Raw genomic sequence first — 22017 nt, forward strand, 5'->3', positions numbered from 1 at the left:
ATGACAGATTAATTGAACAGTGGCGGGGCAAGCGGTCAGGGTCAGGCAAGATGACTGGCGTCCGTGATCGCTAAAGACAGCACTTCATTACTACAAAAGCTTTTATGCACAAGGACCATTTCCAGCGTATGCCTGCCTCCTTTCCAAGGCATCCCGAGATTTATGAGGGACAACTTTCAACAGAAAAAATGTAAACAGTGAATCAGTACCACAGGTCAGATCATGAATGAACACCCCTGAGAAATGATTTACTTGACTACTCAACATCAAAACCATGATGGCCCGCTGTGGTGAACTGATTTGCTCTCTGTGATCCATTGTATTCGAGTTGAACGATTAACTCAGCGTGGGTTCCTTTTCTACGAAAAAAACAATCACTTCATCTTCATTTTAATATGTGTCTCCCATATAAAGATAGTCACATAGGGTTAAAAATAGACACATGCAGGTGTATATTTTAGAGTTTAGGGAAAATAACTAAAATGGAAAAATGGTATGTAGCATTACTGGAGTTCACTAATCGTCCATACCTTCCGTTCCCAAGCAGTTATAAAATTCCTTTTTCCCTGGCACTTCAAACCACTGATTAGTCTCCAAACACCCACTTTATGACTTATTTTTGTATTCGTATTTACCATCTACCGGCATAAATTTAATTTTTCATTTCAAACATTTTCATGTCAATTTCACGTGCCAGATATATTTCTCTTGTTTTCTGCTAAAATCCCTTTTCCTTTCTGAAATGCCACAGTAAGAACATCCCAAAGTCCACTCTTCCATAAAAAAAGTGAGAATACTGTCAAAACCAGTCTATACTAACTTTTTTGAACCCTGATCACGCACCAAGGATTGCTATCATCTGGGGAGTGTTTTCTCCTGGAAAGTACCGGAACCTTGGGAAGAACCATGACCTGGGTGCCATTTCACACCCGCCCCGTCCCCCGGCGCAGGGTAGCCTTGGCAACCATCAACCACCGAACCACGCCAGGTTTGGAAACCAGCAATCTGGTCATGACCAGAAGATTCAAGGTCCTTGCAAAGCTCCACAGCTAGAGAATTGTCACTATTTAACCTGTGCATTCGCTCTCTGGAGAAGGCCTACACAGTGAGAAAAGCCCTATCTCCAAGGTTTTGTTAAAAAAAAAATCAAGAGCAATGATTTCACAGAACATCTGCCTACAAAGAAGAGACCAGTTGGACAGGTAAGAGCTTTGGCAGAAACACAGAAGGAAAATCTGTGACATGCAATATCCGAGGTGGCTTTGCGAAGCCATGACATGTTCCTGGGGCCCTAGGCCAATGTTGTCACCTGCAGGACCGTGTGCCTACACAGGAAGGGCCTGAGAAGGTCCTGCCTCCTACCGCTGGGCAGTCGGGACGGGACAGGTGAGGCAAAGTGACCAACGGCTCGAGTTTTGAAGTTGGGTCCCAACACAAGCTCACAGAAGCCTTAGCAAAGGGCTGGACCCTTGTTGGCTCAACACACTTAAGGACGTCTTTGCTCGGTCCCTGGCTGACCGCTGTTCTCACCGAGCACAGACTTGTTTCCACACACGACGGAGAGTTTAGACTTTATAAAACGAGTTTAGGAAGGCAATGCAATCCACACGCAGCGGCAGCAGCAGTGACAACAAAACCAACAAAACCGAGGGGTAGAGGTAACGCTGTTTCCAGAGTAGCTACCTTGTATTGTTTAAAATGTCTAGTTTCAACAAAAACACGAGACAGGCGAGCAAACAGGAAAGCATGACCAAAATGAAAACATCAGTCTACACCTCCAAGAAGCACCAGAAACTCCAAGCAGGATAAACTCTGTAGCAAAACCACCATCAGCAAACTGTCAGAAGCCACCAAACTATGAACGACGAATCTTGAAAAAAGCAAGGAAATAAATGACTTACCTTACCACGGGCAGGAAATCCATGATGACGTGATGACGTGACTCGCCTGCAGAAGCCACGTGGCTGCATCCGTGATGACATGAATATGTGACCTACCTGCAGAAGCCACGTGGCTGCATCGGTGATGACATAAACATGTGACTCACTTCCAGAAGCCACGGTGGCTGGGTGGTGGCGGAATAACATATTCAAAATGCTGAAAGAAAAAAAAAAGTCAAATGAGTATCCCACAATATATGTCACAAAACTACCTTCTAAAATGAAGGAGAAATTAAGATATGTTCATACAAACAGAGGCTGAGACAAGTTATTACTAGCAGAGATGCCCTACAAGAAAGTAAGAGAAACTTTCAGTTTGAAACAAATTAACACTGTACAGAACTCAAATACACACGCACACACTCATACATAGTAGACTGTATCAGTAAACGTAGCTACAGCGTTAATTACAAAAGACAGTGAATGCATTTTTTATTTGCAACTCTTTTCTTTGTCTATACAATTTAAAAGGTAACTTCAGAGAGCCCTGGCCAGGTCCCTCAGCTGGACGGAGCACCATCCCATACACCAGAAGGCTGCGGGCTCCATCCCCAGTCGGGGCATATACAAGGAGGTGGCCAATCAATATTTCTCTCTCACATTGATCTCTCTCTCTCTCTCGCTCTCTCTCTCAATCTCTCTCTCCCTCCCCCTCTCCATTCTTCTTTAAGATCAATAAAAAAGAAAAACAAAACAAAAAAACACATATCCTTGGGTGAGAATTCAAAAAAGAAATAAAAGGCAACTGCACAGAAAAACAATCGTGAAACCATTTTGATGGGTTCATAATGTCCATGGATGTAACCTGCATGACAACATAGTACCAGAAGGGCGGAGGGGCCAGAGCTGCGTGGAGGGCAGTTTTTGCACACTATGGAAATTAAGGTGGCATTAACGCAAACGCGATTGTTCCAGGTCAAGATGTTGTCTTATTCCTGTCAGGCCACCGTAACAAAATACCAGATTGGGTGGCTTAAACCACAGAAGTGTATCTTTTGCACCTCTCTGGGTTGGGAGGTCCACGTTAAGGTGCTGGCAACATAGGTCGGATCCTGCAGTCTCTTCTCTTGGCTGGTAGGTGGCCACCTTCTTGCTGCGTGGCTGTGTGACCTCTTCTTGGCTCTGCTCTGCTCCTCTTCTGTGTAAGGACACTGGTCCCAGCAGGGGGCCTGCCGTCACAGCCTCCTGTAAACCTAGTCGCCTCCCGAACAACCAGCCTCGAAATGTCATTGGGTTGAGGGGGAGGGCTCCCATGTATGCAGCTGGGGTGATACAAACATTTGTCCACTACAAGTGTAAATGTAATCCCCAGGGCAAACAATTAAAAAACAATTCAAATAGTAGGAAGAAGCAAGGAGGAATTGAAAAGAACACTAGAATTATTTAATACCAGAAAACATTTAATACAAAGGAAGGTAGTGATAGAGGAAAGGAGCGAGAATAATATAAGACATAAGAGAAACACATTGAAAAGACTAGCAGACTTTAATCCTACACGATTATCAGTCCTTACATTAAACTTCTAGTACAATACACACCGAGCAAAATGAAGAGTTTTGTGGAATTCATTTTAAAAATGACCAAACTCTATGATGTCTACCAAAGAAACACTTTAGATTCGTATACACGAAAAGCTTGAAAGACAAGGATAGGAAAATAATACCGTGCAAATGGTACACGGAACAGACTTGGAGCAGCTACAACTATATAGAAAAAGACATCCAGACAACAGCATTACTAGATACAAGGAGGGCCACTGCGTCATGATGGAAAGGGCGATACTTCTGATATACACAGCAAACCCAAACACATCGACCACCATAGGGTCCCTGTTCAACACAACCTCGATCCGCGTCCAAGGTGGCTTTGCTTTGTCCAGAAGTTGACGATTTGACCTCAAAGCTCACATGACAATGTGGTGACCCGGAATGGCCAAAAGAACAGTCTTAAAAAAGGACACATTTGGAGGACTCAGACTTCTCACTTTCAAAACCTCCAAGGCAAGAGCAGTCATCAGAACAGCATGGTACCGGGATAAGAATAGACACGTAGGTCAGAACAGAACAGCGAATGCAGAAGTTAACCTTCGCTTTGTGGTGAACTGGTGTTGGGCAGGAGTGTCAGGAAAATTCAACTGAGAAAGAATAGCTTTTTTTCAACAAATAACGGTTGGACTAAATATACACTGTAGAAGAATAATATTTGGATTCCTACCTACTATACAAAAATTAACACCTAATGGAATCATAGACCTAAGTCTAAAGACAATTACTAAAAGCTCTTAGAACAAAACACAAGAGTAAAGCTGTGACGTTGGCCCGGACAATGATTTCTTAGGTGTGACCTTGAAAGCAAAACTGACCCAAGAAAGGCAGTCAAACTGAACTTCAATTGAAAACATCAAAATAAAGAAATTAAAAGTAGCCGTGCTATTGAGAAAGCTTAGAAAATATGGGAGACAATATTGGCAAATCATATATCTAATAAGGGTTTTGTCTTTGAAACATACAAATATAAAAATATAAAGACGAATAACCCAATTTAAAAATGGCACCTAAGAAGGCTGGTAGTAAACTTAATGCCGACTTCAGGCTTCTCAGTAACTACTTATGGTCCTTACTTATGTACCTGGACATAACCTGTACTTAACACTGTCCCTGTGTTATTCATTCTGCAGATAACAGTGCCTATGGCTACGTCTCACCCAGACCTACACCTTCGCTCACTCCAATTTTCACCCCTGTACGCGTTCTCATATCTGTATCTATAATTTCTGTCTCTATCAGTGTCCAGTTCTGTTATCTACAACCAACTATCCATCTGTAGCCACGGGGACGGGCAAAAGTAGGATGATAGTTGTAATACAAATAAACAACACAATAATCAATAGATAAGGGTATAGGAACAAACTGTTGTGCATACTCACAACTGTAAACTTACTTTTGCCCGCCCCTGAACAGCTGGATCTGTATCTACAGCTGGATCTGAATCTAAACCTACATCTATTATCTGCACTACACGTACATCCGTGTCTATGGTACATGTCTATGTGTTGCTATCTGCATCTACGGTTGCTATTACTTCGACAATATCTATCTCTATTCCTAGACCCATAACGTTATACCCACCTCTTCTGAGATGAAAATGGCCTCAGTGGCCTGGCTGCGTTTTGCCTTGCACAGAAGAACTGACGCAGCAGAGACAATGGGTGCACGTGAGCACAACAGAATGTTTTCCCTGTGGGCTGGCCCGCAGTTTTGCAATGGCTAACGGATATTACATTTCTTGTGTTAATTCTTAGTAAGTAAAATGTATCCTTCTCCAAATTTCCTTTGGCAAAGTTGATTACGTTTTACCTCTGGCTTACCCGCAAAATCTGGTGGCCTGTCAGAAGCGTCCTAAGGAACTCAAGGAGACTCAGCGCCCCAGCACACGGAGCACACGTGTGCTGAAGGCTGGGGACATGCGTCGTATAGAACTAGTCTCCTGACCCGGGGATACTTTCTTCTCCCTGATGCACGGGCAGGATTGCCACACCAGCGGCTACATATGCACACTTGAGCATTTGTAGCCAATCAGGAGCAACCGGACCTTTGCCCAGTGGCCAATCAGGAGCAACCAGACCTTTGCTCAGGGACTGTGAGGGTGCAAACAGGAGGCAGAACATTCCATTTCCCCACCACTGCGAGTCGGGTGGGTTGGTGCAAGTGGGAGGTACTGTCTCACTGCCCAGGAGCCCCGAGCAAAAGGCCCCGGCCTGTTTATGGACCGTGGTAGAAGTGGAGGACAGAGGGGCCGGGCCAGGGGCAGAACGGCAGAGTCCTAGTGGAGAAGTGCACTTCAGCCTGGGCCGCCATGAGGAAGCTTCTCAACGGAGGTGCCGGGACCAGGGATGCGGGGGCAGGTATGAGCGTGGCTGGCCCCGGCCACCTGTGTCCTGGAATGCAACTCCCTCCAGAAAATTGCAACACACGGGCTACCAAATTGGCTTGTTCTTTAATGATTGAGAATAACAATAATCACACAGCTGACCTGCATATTCCTGAGTATATAGCACAGCTAGCGTGGTATTCTCATAATAAGTGAAAGTGTTATTTGCCAAGGTTCACTTTCTTCCCTATATTTTGTAACTTGATGCTATTATCTGAAATCTAAAAATGCGTATGTCTCTAAAAAATACAATCACCTTGTCTTTGCTTATGATGAGGTCAGACGTTGCCATTTTTACTGTTAAAAGCAAAACCTTAAACCAGATGTCTTTTGAGTGAACTCTTGATGCACAATAGAAGTTTCTGGTAGCTAAAATGAAATATAGGGTTGTTTTTTTTTTGCTTAATCCCTTCACGTGTTTCACCTAGTCCCCCAATCTCCCCCCTCACTGACAGCTGTCAGTCTGTTCTCTGTATCTATGAGTCTTTTTGTTTACTTTGTTCATTAGGTTCCACATATACGTGAAATCATATGGTACATGTCTTTCTCACCCTGGCTTATTTCACTTAGCACAGTATTCTCCAGGGCCATCCATGCTGTCACAAAAAGTGAGATTTCCTCTTTTTAAATTTATGGTTGAGTAGTATTCCGTAGGACACAGACAACATTACAGTGATGACCAGAGGGAGAGGGAGGGGAGGAGGGTGAAGGGGGGTAAATGGTCACGGAGGGAGACTTGGGGTGCTGAACACACAACACAGTTACACGCGACACATTATAGAACTATACACCTAAAACCTATATAATGTCATTAACCAATGTCACCCCAATAAATTCAATAAAAATTTAAAAAATATATGTGCTGCCTTTGCTACTGCTTGTCCTCTCAGATTTCTAACCGCCAAGACCGAAAGCACAGAAAACACCTTGTATTTGGTGTAACCTTGGGAATCAATCCTAACAGTTAAATGTCAAATTGTTGAATTCCTTGCTCTTATTATCTTCCAACTATTCCGCATTGTTATAGTTGATTCAATGTTGAAAAGATAAAAGCCTTGGGTTACATATGGCATAGAACCCAGCACAACGTAACACAATTTCATAAAGGAATTGCTTTATTCTGTAATTGCTTATCACACACAGCTGTGTGTGACAGAGAAGTGCAATAAAGGAATAAGTGGAAAATATTTAGGCCAAGCTTTATTATGAAAATTGTATTAGAATGATCTTAGAATCTTTTTCAATACACTTTTTCCAGATACGAGGCGTGAAAATGACTTTCTCAGATATTCGTGGTTGTATACTGGCGATGGTGGGAGTAACAGAGGGACTTACCTTCCGAATAATTAGGACACATTGTAGGCATTTTAAGGAGGCAAACAACTGATGTACAGCACGAGCCGGCACCCGAGGAGGAGCTCATTAAATTGCCTGTGGACATGTGATTTCATGATAAGAGCAAAGGCTTGAAAGTGCCCCTGCTCTTACTGTAAGTCCCGGCCAAGCCTTCGCCACGAATAGGATGCCAGGCCTGCCCAATGCAGGCACGTGCAGGCGTCTTTGCATCATTTAGCCGGAACCACAGTTTAACGAGGAAGGTGGCAGAACATTCCTTCGGGTTGCTTTAAGAATGTACAGTTTTAAGAGAAGCAGGAATTCTGACATGTACAAATGTAACTACAAAAATCCTTCTGTGAAACCTCCCAGAACGATGCTGCATTCCCCAAGTAGGAAAAGAACTGGAAAAAGAAGGTACAGGACCTTCCTGACCCGTCAGAAACGGACACTGCCTGGGAAAACGGAGCAGAGATGTTACCCTGACTTCACGGAGGAGGGTCAGGTGGGGGAAGCGTGGTCTCTTGGTGCCAACGTGGAAACCCCTAGTCACACAGTATCCTTGATTTCTTCTCTTCCTTATTCTCTTTTATTCCTGTCCACTGTGATGTCATGCAATCTTCTAAATGTTTCTTTTAATTTCAATTAGATTTATGGGGGACGGCATTGGCTAATAAAAGCGTATAGGTTTCAAGTACGTGCACACCTCCAGAATCATCGCCTGTACATTGCACTGTGTGCTTCCCACCCAAAGCCAAGTCCCCTTTTGTGAATTCACCCGTCTGTCTGCAGCTCAGCTCACACGACCACCGTCCATTCCTGATCTCCTGTTCGGATCCTTGTAACAAGTCTCCACCCATATTGGTTAGAACAAGTCTAGCTGCAGAGAAGAAAGGGGGTGGGGAGGTTCCTGGACTTATGTCCCAGAGTACAGTGACTCAAGCCCAGTAAAAGTATCGTATTCTTCATATACTCTTCCCAGTGCAGTGTTTCTGGGCTGCATGCCGCCATTTCTGACGGAGAACTCAGGGACCCAGGACCTTGCACCTCGTGCTGCAGGAAGGCACCTGCATGCAGCCAGCAAGAGGAAGGAAGATCTCGGAGGCGCTTCCAAAGCCTTGGCCAGGGAGTGCTCGCACGCATAGCTTCCGCTTCCACTGATTGTAGTGGCGAGAATGAGGTCACCTGGCCCCGCCATGTGAGAGAAGCTGGGACATAAGCTGTGACTTTGGGTCCCGGAGGAAGATTCATTTTTTTGGTCATCAGCTGGCAAACTCCGCCACACTTGCCTCCAGCCTCGCTGCCATCCGAATTGTCTTCCAAACTGTTACATAAATGATCTTTAAAAGAACTTAATCTATTTAAATGTTTCTCAGTTTATAGTCTTCAAAGGTTCCCACTGAATTTAGAACAAAGTTCAGTCCTTTCCACGGATGCCGATATGCAATATTTATTTCATCCCATTCTGAATTTCCAGCCTTATTTCTTGCCCAGCTCTCCCTTACTCATTATGCAGAAGGTCTGACCAAACTTCAGACACACTGTGTTATCTCGCCTCTGGGCTCTGAAACTTGACCTTCTCTTTACCAATTCACCCCCTTAACTCCCATACTACCCCAAAGTCTCAGCTTAATTTTCACAGGCCCGAGGACCAGGTCGGGCGAGACGCAAAGCGGCTATTTGAAGCTTCGGCTCTGAGTGTAATGAACCTACTCGTTTAATCCCCTGGTAGAATAATTTTTCCTTGGGCACTAGAACCTCTGGACCAGCAAAGCCCAAAGTTACACGGATGGGAAGGAGACATTTTTACAGAAGGTGAAAATAAAAAGGGGCACTTAATTCCTGAACTTGTGTATCATAGCGATGATAAAAAAATCAATACAAATCAGTCTCTGATTTAAAGCATATACTCTACCAGCATCATAAGCTGACTTCAATGATCCCGTTCCTTGCTGTGTCGGGCAAGCTGTTCCAAGACGATGGGTCAACTGGTTGCAGAGGTGCGTTCCATGAACACGATCACATCCGTGCCCTTCAGGTGTTGTCGAATGCTGCGGCATTACCATGAATGAGGCGTTCTGTGAGTCCACGGATTTTGGGCAAAGTGAATCCAGACGCTGAACGTCTATTACAATAAGGAAAACATGTCGCTCCTTCTCTGACAGAAGCAGTCCCTATAATCCACGTGACACATGGCACTTGGCTAATTCTGTTGAATCATAAGGAGATGCTAAGTGTTAGCATCTTCTTTCGGCCAGGTTGCCATTTAGCAATAGATAAAGTTGGATTGGCTTTAGCAAGTGGAAAACCACACTTACGTTGAGCTCACACTTCAGCTCCATCTCTGAAGCCAGGACCGCTGTGTTTATGAACTCATTGAGAAATGACAGAGTTGGCTGGAGTAAAAGGCTGACCGATGTCCACAGAATGGGTCTTCTTGTTTGCCTAAATGGTAAAATCCTTCTCTCCGAAGAGATTGCTATTTGGCGAGCATTCCCGTGCAGCACAAACATTCTCATGCCCTTCGAGCATTTACAGAGGTGTAGCCACATGCATGTTCCCCAGGCAGCCATCGCAGTGCGGTCCTATGATCTTGCTTACAATCTCCGACCATCCTGCCAAACCGCTGGTCAGTGCTCACGAATAGCCGTAGACCCCGAACTCTGGTCGTCTCTTCTTCCAGGGAAAAGGGGTAACTGAGCACGCCGCTGAAAGTGCTGTCTCCTGGAAAGGTTTGCCATCATCAGTGTTTCAGGGCCACCCCGACGCAGAGCTGCAGGCCTTCAACCTCTGGTTTTTTCATACACCGTGGAAGTATCACCTGTACATCAAGACTAATTTTTTCTTCCTCCGTCGACTGATCACACAGAAGTCCCCAAGAGGCCACGGTGCAGGGTGACAGGGGAATGTCCTGCGGCAGAGCTGTGGGCCGGCGTGAGAGGGACTTAAGCCCAAACTCCAGGTCCCTGCCCTGCATCCATCCCATGACGATCACAGTGACATTTTAGATCTTCAGGTGTGTCAGTTTAAAAGGTATGCTCGATAACCATTCTAAGTTACGATAATTTCTCTGCTTAAAGCCAAGACTCTAATAAATGGCTTCAGGTGAAACGGGACAAGGCCAAGAGGAAGATAATACGATTTTGGCGAAGTAGCACGCCCTTTTCTCTAAAGCACCAAATCTCCTTCTCATTCCAGGAGTTGCAGCCGTGAAGTGGCCCGGGCAGAGCAGGGTTGGAGCCATTCTCTCAATTTGAGCTAATGGACGCAACTGAGAATCTCACATCAAGAAATTCAGCCAGACCAAACCTTATATTCTCTCCACCTGAACCCGACACCCTCAGGACCCCTTTCCAGAACATTTTCCCCAGATCTCTGTCTACCTAAATTGAGAAAATAATGCAGTTGTATTGGTGAGTAGTCCAGTACCAATGGTTCGTACTTTGTTACTCATCCTCTGGGATCAGGTTGCACTCAAGTCCATTAGAAATCTGGAAGCTCTGGTCTTCCTGAGGAGGATCAGCGTCCCCTCACAGATATTACAGACCCTTAGGCAAGGGAAGAGCCACCTCCTGAGACAAAGGGAAGGGCCACTGCACAATGGGGCTCAGAGGAATTTAAGGGATTAAAGCTCCCACCTTCATGAAAACCTGTGTATGTTCACACTGCAGTTTTCAGAAACTAAGTCCTTCCCCATCCGTGCTGTATGTGCGCCATAAGAAGTCCTGAGAGCAGGGGAATTTAATTTGCCTTGTGATTCAGCTACTGCCAGGACGAGACTGTGGGTCTCTTTCAGAAATCTCAACCGTGTAGCTACAAGAGATAAGGGTTTCTGAAAAGGCAGTCAGAAAGGCGTGCTAATCCCTTAAACTTGAGCTGAGGATTTATAGCCTTGAGCTAATCACTTGCTTTCTACAAATTCTCCACTGTACCTATAGGCAACCCACCAACACAGTTTGACTGCTTATCTTCACTAAAGTGTTTCGTGGTAGCAACTTCTTGTTGCGCACTGACTCATTCTCCTTTCTCTGTCTGCGTGTGTGAACACAGGTTAGTCTACAGGTGGGCATTTCAAGCAGCCAAGACTCCCAGAGCCTACTTTACACATGGGAACAATGGAACGTGGGAACGGAAGCAGTTGGGAGAAAATCATATTTTACTGCCTGTACTCCCGCTGTGAAGTGGAGCAGGGGGATGTCGGGAGCCTTCTGCAGAGTAGAATCCCTTACTTATTAAGATAATTCATCCCAGTGGACAACTGATTTATTTCTTATGAGAACAGAACATCCAGATAGACTGCTGATGAGTTTAACTTGTTTCATCGGCCACAGAGATCAGCCTCTCAGTGCTTATTTTTACACCAAAATAAAATGACCCTTTTCACGTGTTAATTTTTGTATCAGCTTGGTCTAAGTGCATCCAAAAAGTAAACCTGGCACCCTTGGACAATTAAGAATAATAATAATAATAAATAAAGCTTCAGTGTGGTTCCAGCTAAATCTACAAGAGAGAGGCTGATTTGGAAATGCACAGGGTGCCCGCTGCTAAGGAAAACCGTAGGTCTCCATTGCCTTGAGTCATAGAGTCGGTAAACACTTGCGTTTTCAAATGCAGCATTTAGAAAAAACACAGGTTTTCAAACTTGGGTTTAGTCATATGTTAGAAAGAGAAGAAGAAAAACCGTAATGAGGTTGACGGCGATCGGCGAAGTCTTCAAGCAGACGGATCTTTGGAGTTCTGAAACAGACCGGGGTCTGTCGCTGAGACGCCGGAGAAGCGCTCCGTCACCCCAGGAGTCCTGGTGAGCCACGGGACGCGCGTGCACGGAATGACCGCCGGGCTGCGCCGGGCGTCGCTGGGTTCCCGCTTTGCTGCTGGGGCAGAGACAAGTGCCAGCCCGCGGATCTTGGCCGTGGCCAGTACAACGGGGTTGGGGGGGGATGTCTGGGACAGAAGGACATCCTACGGCCTGTCATTAGTCTCAGCGGGTTGTGAACAGACATCAGCCGGAAGTCGCAGAGGGAAATTAAGCACTAAATTTCATTTGGTTTCAAAGCTGGGAAAAGCATACAGAATCCGTGGGTGGGGGGGGGGTCACCAATTTAAAACTGGGAGCTTCCTGGGGCCGATGGGGAGGAGGGCCACTAGACACGGAGGAAAGGCTCTTCCGTCCGACCGGGTGGGGGTGTAAAATTGGAAGGGCTCTCTGCTTGAACATCAATTTAAGTTTTATTCGTAGGTAGTCAAATGAAGGGATTGGATAAAAAAAATTCTTGATTACGACACATCACAAAGATTGTGTATAGCAGAAATCACTGAAGAAGCAGGTGGGTCCACAAACTAAACCGTTTCATGTTTTTCGACAGGTAGCGTAGGTACTAAGGTCGCTGGCGTTAGCATCAGACTAATCTGAGTCTGAGTCCTGGAGACGTGACTCGGACAGTGGCCTCAACTTCCATGCCCCCCCCGATTTCCCCTGGGAAATACTGGCCGCTAATGCTTGCACTGTCCTTTCAAAGGTATCGTAAAGAGGAACCAAGCGAACACATGCAGAATCTTAATTCTGTTCACAAGTAAATACACTCCAACCCCCAACTCTGTTTGGACCTGAGCTTCAGGACCTACACAGATATGGCTGATCTTGCTGCCCTCCCTTTGCTAAAAATGAGATGGTGTCTTGGTTCAATATTGTGGTAAATTATAGACAGATGTTATCCTGCATCCTAGTAACATTCAGATAAACTTTAGGAGGCACGGGCAGTGGACAAGCAACCCATTTCAGAATCAGACTTTGCAGGTGTCACTGCCCGGTTCCCAGCTCTGAAGCTCCCCCCGGCCTGCCGCTGCCTCGGAAGGATACAACCCCCCCTCACCCAGAGGACGGGTATCCTCCCAATCGGGGTATCTGACCCTTCACCAAAATCTCCTCAGTGTTGATCTTCTCTTTAGAGAGATCATTATGTCATATTATCTGTGCTGGGGTAGAAAATAATTTTCATTAATTTTTCAGAACACACGCTTGCCATTGCCACAGTGACTGAGGCTCAGAGGAGGTGCCTGTGTAGGAAACGCCACCGAGACTCCCAGGGCTCCTGGGTATTTTCCGGATTATGCAGCGAGGTGTCAAACATGTCAGACTAACAGTACTAACAGTTAGCTCCTGGGACACACGGGTTTGAACTGCGCCCATCCACTTACATGTGGATTTTTTTCAATTAAAGATGTACAGTATGGTAGGTGTATTTTCTCTTTCTTGGGATTTTTATAACCTTTTCTTTTCTCTAGCTTACTTGATTGTAAGAATACACAAAATGTGTTAATAGACTGTTTGTGCTATTGTGAGCATTCTGGTCAGCAGGAGGCTCTTAGCTAAGTTTTGGGGAAGTCAAAAGTCACACGCACAGTTTCGACTACGGGACGATCAGCCCCCCTAACCCCCGAGTGGTTCTAGGGTCATCGGTAGGAGTATCTGCATGGAATTCTTCGACCCAGACTTTAAATGTGGCAGAAAGGTTTAGCGACAAACACTGCATCTGTCCTCAGTGAGAGGACCACGTGCTGGCCACGATGTACATAAAGGCTGCAGAGCCGCACCGCCCAGGCGGGTGGCCACGAGTCCAAAGGGGCCACGGAGCTCTGTGGAAACGTGGTCGGTCCTGTGGAGGCGTGCTCTATGTGTAGAAGACACTGCATGTTTTGAAGACTTATCCCAAGACATCAATGTAAAAGATCTCAATAACGTTTACTTTTATGTGTTGAAATAATATTTTGATTATGTTTGGTTAAAATATGTTGTTAACATTAACTAGCTTTTTTTTACTTTATTTACATATTAACGTAAATAAACGTTTAGTCTATAAATAGTCTATTAACGTATTTATGATGTGGCTACTATTACATTTAATATCCCATATAGAACTATCAATATATTTCCATTCGACAGAGCTGTCTTGGAGGATAAAAAGCAGATTCTGATAGCAGTTATAATTTCTCCTCCGTTTAGGAATTTAAAACAACACTTAAGCTTTCTAGAAGCTTGCCTAAGAAGACAGTTTTGCTGTGTTAGTCTTCAAGTCTGTCTCTCTAACCTGAAAAATCTTATCTTTAGCCTCTTCTGTATTGTTAGTACCTTTAAAAGGCATGTTTGTTTTCTGAAAAGTGGGTAAAGAAGAAACATTTTAAAACTTCCTGCAGGACACGCTATTTTGTACTCAAAGTGGGCACTGCAAGCCCTGCCCCCTATTCCGGAGCGCTGTGGCGTTTCTGCAAAGCAGTGACCATCACTGGCTGGTGTGGCTCAGTGGACTGAGGGCCGGCCTGTGAACCAAGGGGTTGCTGGTTCAATTCCCACTCAGGGCACATGCCTGGGTTGCAGACCAGGTCCCCAGTGCGGGGTACACAAGAGTCAACCACACACTGATGTTCCTCTCCCTCTGTTTCTCCATCCCTCCCCCTCTGTCTAAAAATAAACAAAAAACAAACAAACAGTGACTGTCCCCTTTGTACACAAAACTTTAGTCTTCACTATTCCCACCACCACCCATATCATATCCCCATCATTCAAAAGCGTACCTGTCATGTATTAAATACATGAGGACGTACTGGGATCAGCACCTTAGATGCATCATCATACAGCGATGCAATGAGGTGCTAACCCTGTTTTACAAGAGCATAAAAACAAACGAGTAATTTGATCAAGGTCACAAACTGGTACAAGAGACAAGACTGCCCCATAAAACTTCTGCCTGTACCAACCTGGATTTACTGTCCAGTATTATCATGGCAATAAAAGCGCTATCTGAGATACTAAACTTTAACTTTGAGGCTGAAAAATCATATTAACAATTGTAATTATGTGTCTGTTTAAATGCCTAAGTGTTCTTACAAGGTTCTATTAAATTTCTATTGCACTCCAAAAAATAACTCTAATTGTCTAAAATATATTTATGTAAGTCTCCCACATAATTCGCTTATTCACGCAGCCAGTGTACTTTGAAGGTAGCACTGTAGCATTCTGGGTACACAGTTCGCTCACCAAGAAGGACGTTTGTCGTTACACTCCCTACTCACTATATTCTCATCGTTCTTCCCCATTCATCGTGACAACCAGAGACACTCCCGGGCATTTCCACGTGTCCTGGCGAGGGTGAGGCACGGGGCATGGCTTGTCTGCGGTTGATCGCCATTGATCATCTGATTCAGATGTGCACCCTTACATTCCGCAGTTCTCTATGAAGAGCCATCCGCTCCCACCCGCCACTCATACGCAGGGATATGTCAGCGGACTTTCCCCATTTCAGTTTTACAAAGTAGTCTCTCTTAAAGTTGTTTCTAGCACTGGCTGGTGTGGCTCAGTGGATTGGGTGTGGGCTGTGAACCAGGCATCGCAGGTTCGATTCCCAGTCAGGGCACATGCCTGGGTTGCAGGCCATGACCCCCAGCAACCACACATTGATGTTTCTCTCTCTCTCTATCTCCCTCCCTTCCCTCTCTAAAAATAAATAAGTAAAATCTTTAAAAAAACGTTGTTTCTGCCTGGTCACAAAGTTTTCTTGACTTCAGTGAAAGCATGCATCTGAAGAAAGGAAAAATATCTGGAACTCTCCTGGACATCTCCATTTATATTTTTAGATGTTTGTTTGCTTTATTTTGTATTGAAACAGTTAAAGAGTTACAGGAACTGCGTCCACACAGAACATTTCCATGAAATATTTGTCTTGAACCATTTGTGGGTTCATTGTCAATGGCACGCCTCATGGCTCCTGAATGTTTACTATGATTTTTTATCTCTAATGTGACTGCCTTATACAACCACAGTGGAGCCATCAAAGTCAATTCATTACCATTCCACATGAGACAGATTTCATTTTCTAGAGAGGACTGAAACCCAGTATCTCTTCCATCTGACAGGCTCATCTTATAAACTGAGTTTCACGTTCCTCCCATCAGATATGTGGTTTTGGTCCAGGGGAGGAGGAAGTGGGAAATTCTTATTCCGAGTCCTTGAATCTGAGAGGCTCCGTGGCTCCTGAGGCTGAGTCCTAACTGATGATGCTGGACTCTTCTGGAACCCTCACTATGGGGACCCTTTCCTCACGCTGCGAGGAAGCTCAGACCTCACCAAGGAGAGCCACAGCGGGGTCGGGTCCTGTGCCAACTTCAAGCACAGACGTGTCTGGGGGATTCCCACTCACAGACACCCAGTCTTTTTACCTGAAACCCTGAATGATGTGGAGCAAGAAGAAATCATCCCCACGTGTCTTTTCCCAGTGCCAAGCCCACAGCATCCAGTGAAGCCATTACTGTTTCGTGCTGCTAAGTTAGAAGAATGTTATGAGTGATGGAGAATGAGAATAATACATTCCCATCATCTAGTCCCCACCCCCATTCATGCTGTGCCAGCTATCCTTCTAATAAAGACGTCAGTTTAGAAAAAAATATTCATTTATTAACCTCCTTCAACTGGGAACAATTTCTCAGCCTTTCCTTCCATGATTTGAATACTTTTGGCGATCACAGGTCTGTTATGTTATAGAAAGCCCTTAGATTTAGGTTTCACTGAGATTTCCAATAGATGACATTCAGGTTATGCTTTTGCAATTCATTCCTATCAGCTAGCAGACAAACCCAACTTGCCCCAATAGCGGTGATATTCACGTCGCTACTCAGTGAAGGAGGTCTCTCTGCCTGGGGCCCCTGTAACACTCGGGTTTGTCTTGGTGATCAGTGTTTTGTTGGGAGAGACTTTGAGATTATCTCAATGTCCTGCTTCTCAGCAAACCCTTATTTGTCCATTAACTTTCTACCTAAGTGGAGACTCCTGGATTTTTATTTTATGATATGGGATAGGCCATTATTATTTTACTGATTTCGATGTCCAAATTGTCCCAAATTTGGTCAGTGTGATCCCCTTTAAACTGGGCTCCATGCCCTTTTGATATCTTTCTATCATTCTTTAATAGAGTATTCTTTATTTCTGAAAAAATAAAGATATTTTCTACTTTCTGACACAGGAAGAGGCCCACACACATCCTGTGCTTCCCTGCCCTGACTGTGGAATCCATGCAGCCACTCGCAGAGGAGACCAGTGCGGATAAGCCAGGGCCTGCGCACCAGGCGTGCTTGTGGGTTCCACTAGCCCGCATGCGCAGACTCGGGCTCGGGCAGCCTCCGTGCCCACTGCTGGCCCCAACACACGGCTCCAACACCAGGTGTGTGTGCACATGTGTGTGGTGTCCGTGCTTTGTCTCTGCTTGTGAACAGCCTTCTAGTGAGTGAACATTTCCAACACGTCCTCTGTCATTTGAAAGAAATAATACTGTTTGTTCATTGATTTACAGACACTATAAGTCTGTCCAGGAAAAACACACACACACGTTTATACACACACACCCAATATGCCACAGATCACTTCCCTGGTAAATGAAAGAACAGTGTTTGCTTAAACCCATTTCGATACTTGAAATCCCATGAGGCAATTGGGGAAATCTGTGGGATTTTCTTTTTCTCTCTCCCTTTCCTTCCTTCCTTCCTTCCTTCCCTCCCTCCCTCCCAGATTACATAAAACCTGAATTACAACAGTATAGAATGATTTGGACAGCAACCCTATGTCAAGCAAGAGGGAGTTAGGATTGTCCAAGGTGGCGTGAATGTGAATTTTCATAAAAGCGCAGGCTCACAACTAGGCCACGTTTTTTAAACACAACTCAGGATCATGTTATGAAAACAGGTAAATGTTGGTAATAGTTAGATAAATAGGAAAAGATGTATTGAGTAGAATTTGGTGTCAAAACCAGTGCTGGGTATTGGGGCCACACAGATTTAAGGCACACTCTTACATCACGGAGGTTACCGTCCAGTGGACCAGGTGGCCACAGCAGTAACTCCAGCTCAGGGCGGTAAGGGCAAGAGCAGTGACGAGCACATGGTGGGGGGATGCAATGAAGAGGCTTCCTGACCGCAGGGGAGACATCTGGTGGGGGGAGGACCCCAAGCTTGCCCCCTGAACCAGACAAAGCGAGGCAGGTGAACCACCTACGGAACATACTCTTGCGAGCCACTTTCCTACTGTGGGAGTGCTTTTTGCCTGAGGACACTGATGGAAACACAGGTGAGGTGGTGAAGCAGAAATATTTTCAAGGGCAGCCAAGGTCACAGCGAAATGAGTCATGTCAATGTCTGCGCTGATCTCCAAAGAGCTGCTGTTTTCCTGTATTTAAAAGTAGAACTTTTCCCTTTTAATCCCTTCCAATTAGGTCTGTGACTTAAAAAAGAAATCAAAGAAAGCAAAGACTGCGTGATTTTCTTATCCTGAAAACAGAGACTATGTTATGATGACTCATTTTTATCTACGGCTAAGATGATACATCTTTACAACGAGCCTTTGAAAGTTAATTTACGTGTATTTCTACATGGGCAGAGTGGATAACATACTGTGCTTGAAAAGTTAGTTAAATGTATCATACTGGCCGCCTATGTTCATGGAATAAAGTGGGATTACAATGAACTAATTCTCTGTTTTTCCACTTTGTTTTTTTTAATAGCCATATTTCTTTAAGCTTCTTATAGATTCCTTATAGCCTTAATATTGTCTGTCTGTCAGGAGTGTTGGCTATTTATGGACTATGTTTCAGTGTGTTCTATGAAAGCAGGAAGACATAATATCTTCCACATTGTGTAAAGTTGCAAATTTATTCAAGACAGCAGCTAACTTTTTTAATAGTTGTTTTGTTTCATTATACTGAAACTCAGGACAAACATCATGGGATAAATATACTGTCAATATTTATATTTCTTCACAGTAATGGGGACCTCAAGGCTAAATCCCTAAGTATCGCTCTAAATATTTACCCTTGATGTCAGTAAATGCACTCAAGGACGAGAACGAGCATTGCAAGTGTTCACAAACAGTCAGATCTGCTCAACTAGAAAAGCAGGCTTTTCCTACATACACTGGGAAAATGCAGAGGGCGAAACTTCCAACCAGTTTCTTCCCTTAAAATACTCATACAGCCCTGGCTGGCATAGCTCAGTGGATTGAGCTCGGGCTGCAAACCAAAAAATTACAGGTTCGATTCCCAGTCAGGGCACATGCCTGGGTTACAGGCCACGGCCCCCAGCAGCCGCACATTCATGTTTCTCTCTCTCTCTCTTTCTCCCTCCCTCCCCTCTCTAAAAAATAAATATATAAATTCTTTTAAAAAAGTGATGCAAAGCTCTTTAAAAATATTCATACATATGTAACTAATCATGTACGTAATGGTGTTAATAATGTAGTTAATTCCATACACTATTACATATAGTCTATACTTTAAAATCAAAGTGCTCAAGGACGTGAGGGGGCAGTTTGAACTCCTCCTACTTGTCCAGCACACCGTGCGGTGGGAACCCAGGACGAAGTATGGTCCTTGACGTTGAGAGGAGGGACACTTCAGCCACCCTCAGAAGGGCTCTCTCCTTCCACGAAGGGCCCTGGCAGTAGACAGGGTTTCTCCTTCTTCTTTTAGTCAGACAGCTGATTCACGCTGAAAGCCCAGGCTCTCTCTGCTTATATTTTACCATGACGGCTCTTCCTGTCGTCGTTCCAGTCTGTTTGCCCGCCCCTTAAAGAAGACGGTTTTCCGTTCTTCAGCTGCTGGTTCAGTCCCTCTCCCACCAGTTTAGTCTGATTAATTCCCACTCCCTTCCCTGTTTAAAGGCATCTTTATGGATCGCCACTTCAAATGTGGATCCATGTTAATTTTCCAGAATTGTAAGAAATCAGGATAAGAGCAAATATAAACAGAAATAACAGGAAGAAAAAAAAATCAGTGTGTCTGAAGATCCCATATCTGAAAATACAGACTGACAGCGATTAAAAGTAGACAGGGCTCTGAGACGAGAACAGATCCCAAAACTGGGGAAGGTGGTGGGTGTAAAGGGACTTCCCAGACATGGGACTCCCAGCAAATGACAGAAAACAAGAGAAAAGAGGAAACTTGAATTAGGCCACGATAAAAATATGCATCTTAGCAACATCTGGCTTAAGTTTTCGTCACTTCTTTGTGAAGAAGGACCTGGTTTTTCGATCACATAATCTCCTACAGGGAGACGCAGGTTTTACAGACCGTCGCTTGCCAACGAGCCCTTCCGTTGGAGTGGTCAACTCATTGTTTTGATATCACGCTTATTGTTATTATTACATGCGCTATATTATGTTTTATAAAATAGCTTGAGCTTCCTGTGTTACAGAGTCACGTGGCAGAACATTTGTTCCAATTTCTTGGCCAGTTAGTTGCATAATCAAAAAGTTGAACATGGGAGTTTTTCCTTAGCTGGCTGGAGGACAAGTTATAAGTGGGCCAGCATGTTTCATCTCGACTACAAAGATTAAAGTTGTCTGCCTTAGGTGCTTTTATTTGCACTGGTCCTTTAAGGGCCTAGGCTATTTTTGTCATCGTTTCATACCCAGCACTGGGCATCATACAGGCATATATTAGGTCCCCAAGAAATGCTTGCTGGATTGAGCTGAACTGAGAACCAAGTTGTTGTTGGTTCACTTTTCTCTATATGTAATTTAAAAATCAATACTATATTGATGTGAAACTGAATAAAATAAAATAATACACAGTGCAGATATTACCAGAGTAAATAATTAATTTTTCATTGATTTTTTCCTACCATGACTATAATATAGCCAGCCACAAATTTCTATGGCGCATCTCTCCATCACTGGCCAGTTCTCATCTGCAGGCTGGGATGCCATGTGGATGGAAATCTCAGGTCTGTGTCCAGGGAGCCCCTAAGTCTTGTGTGAGGACAGAGTAGGAAGGCAATCCTAGCCTAATGCCTTACATTCCGAGATGGAGACAGTACACAAGCACATTGAAGGCACCCTGATTCATTTCTAGAGTGGGAAATAAAGATCGGTTTCCAAGGGAAATAACACCTAAAAACCATGTCTCACTAAGTCCACCCTCAGGTTCTTACAAAATGGCCAGTAATTTAAAACAATGTTTAATGACTTGTTGAACCTAAGATAATATTTTGACAATAAAATATATTATAATTCCACTATTATTTTCCTTGATGTTCTTCTTGGCAATTAAAAAAAAACACTCTTCTCCTATGTTAAATAATCCAGAAGTTACTGAAACTTAAAATAGCATCTGTCCTTAAACTATGAATATCTTCATTTAAATGTTTAAGATAATTTGTAAAGTAGGATGAAATTTGAGGTGTTTTAAAAGGACAGTAAGAAATAAAAAAGGGAAAATAACATAAAAAGAAATTATCAGAATGGAATTAGTCTGAAAATGCCATCATATGGAAATTGCCTTCCAATAAAAGACACAATGTAAGTATGATGCCACCCTTGTTAATCTCATAATTAAGGGAATCAATTTAAGTGAAATTGAGAATTAATTCTGCCCTCTAGTGGTGCTTAATAAATGTTAAAGTATACTGAAAACACCACTTTCTTGCTATAGCAAGTCTCACACACATATTTGAGTAGAAACACTAAAACCTTATATTTTGCATTAACAAATTATCATGTTAAGTTGTTTTTTATATTGTTTGGGGCATTTCATTCCATTAGGTATTTAGTAAAACAAATGTCACTACATGAGAAGTGTTAATGTGTCTTTGCTTATGAATGCATTACCAATATGCATTATCAATATTGAATTAGATTCTTTTTTTTTAATATTTTATTTATTTATTTTTAGAGAGGGAAGGGAGGGAGATAGATAGAGAGAGAGAGAGAAACATCAATGTGTGGTTGCTGGGGGTTCTGGCCTGCAACCCAGGAATGTACCCTGGCTGGGAATCG

This window comes from Phyllostomus hastatus, unplaced genomic scaffold (genome assembly GCF_019186645.2).
Source record: "Phyllostomus hastatus isolate PE091 unplaced genomic scaffold, TTU_PhHast_1.1 phas_scaffold_216, whole genome shotgun sequence".
NCBI lineage: Eukaryota > Metazoa > Chordata > Mammalia > Chiroptera > Phyllostomidae > Phyllostomus > Phyllostomus hastatus.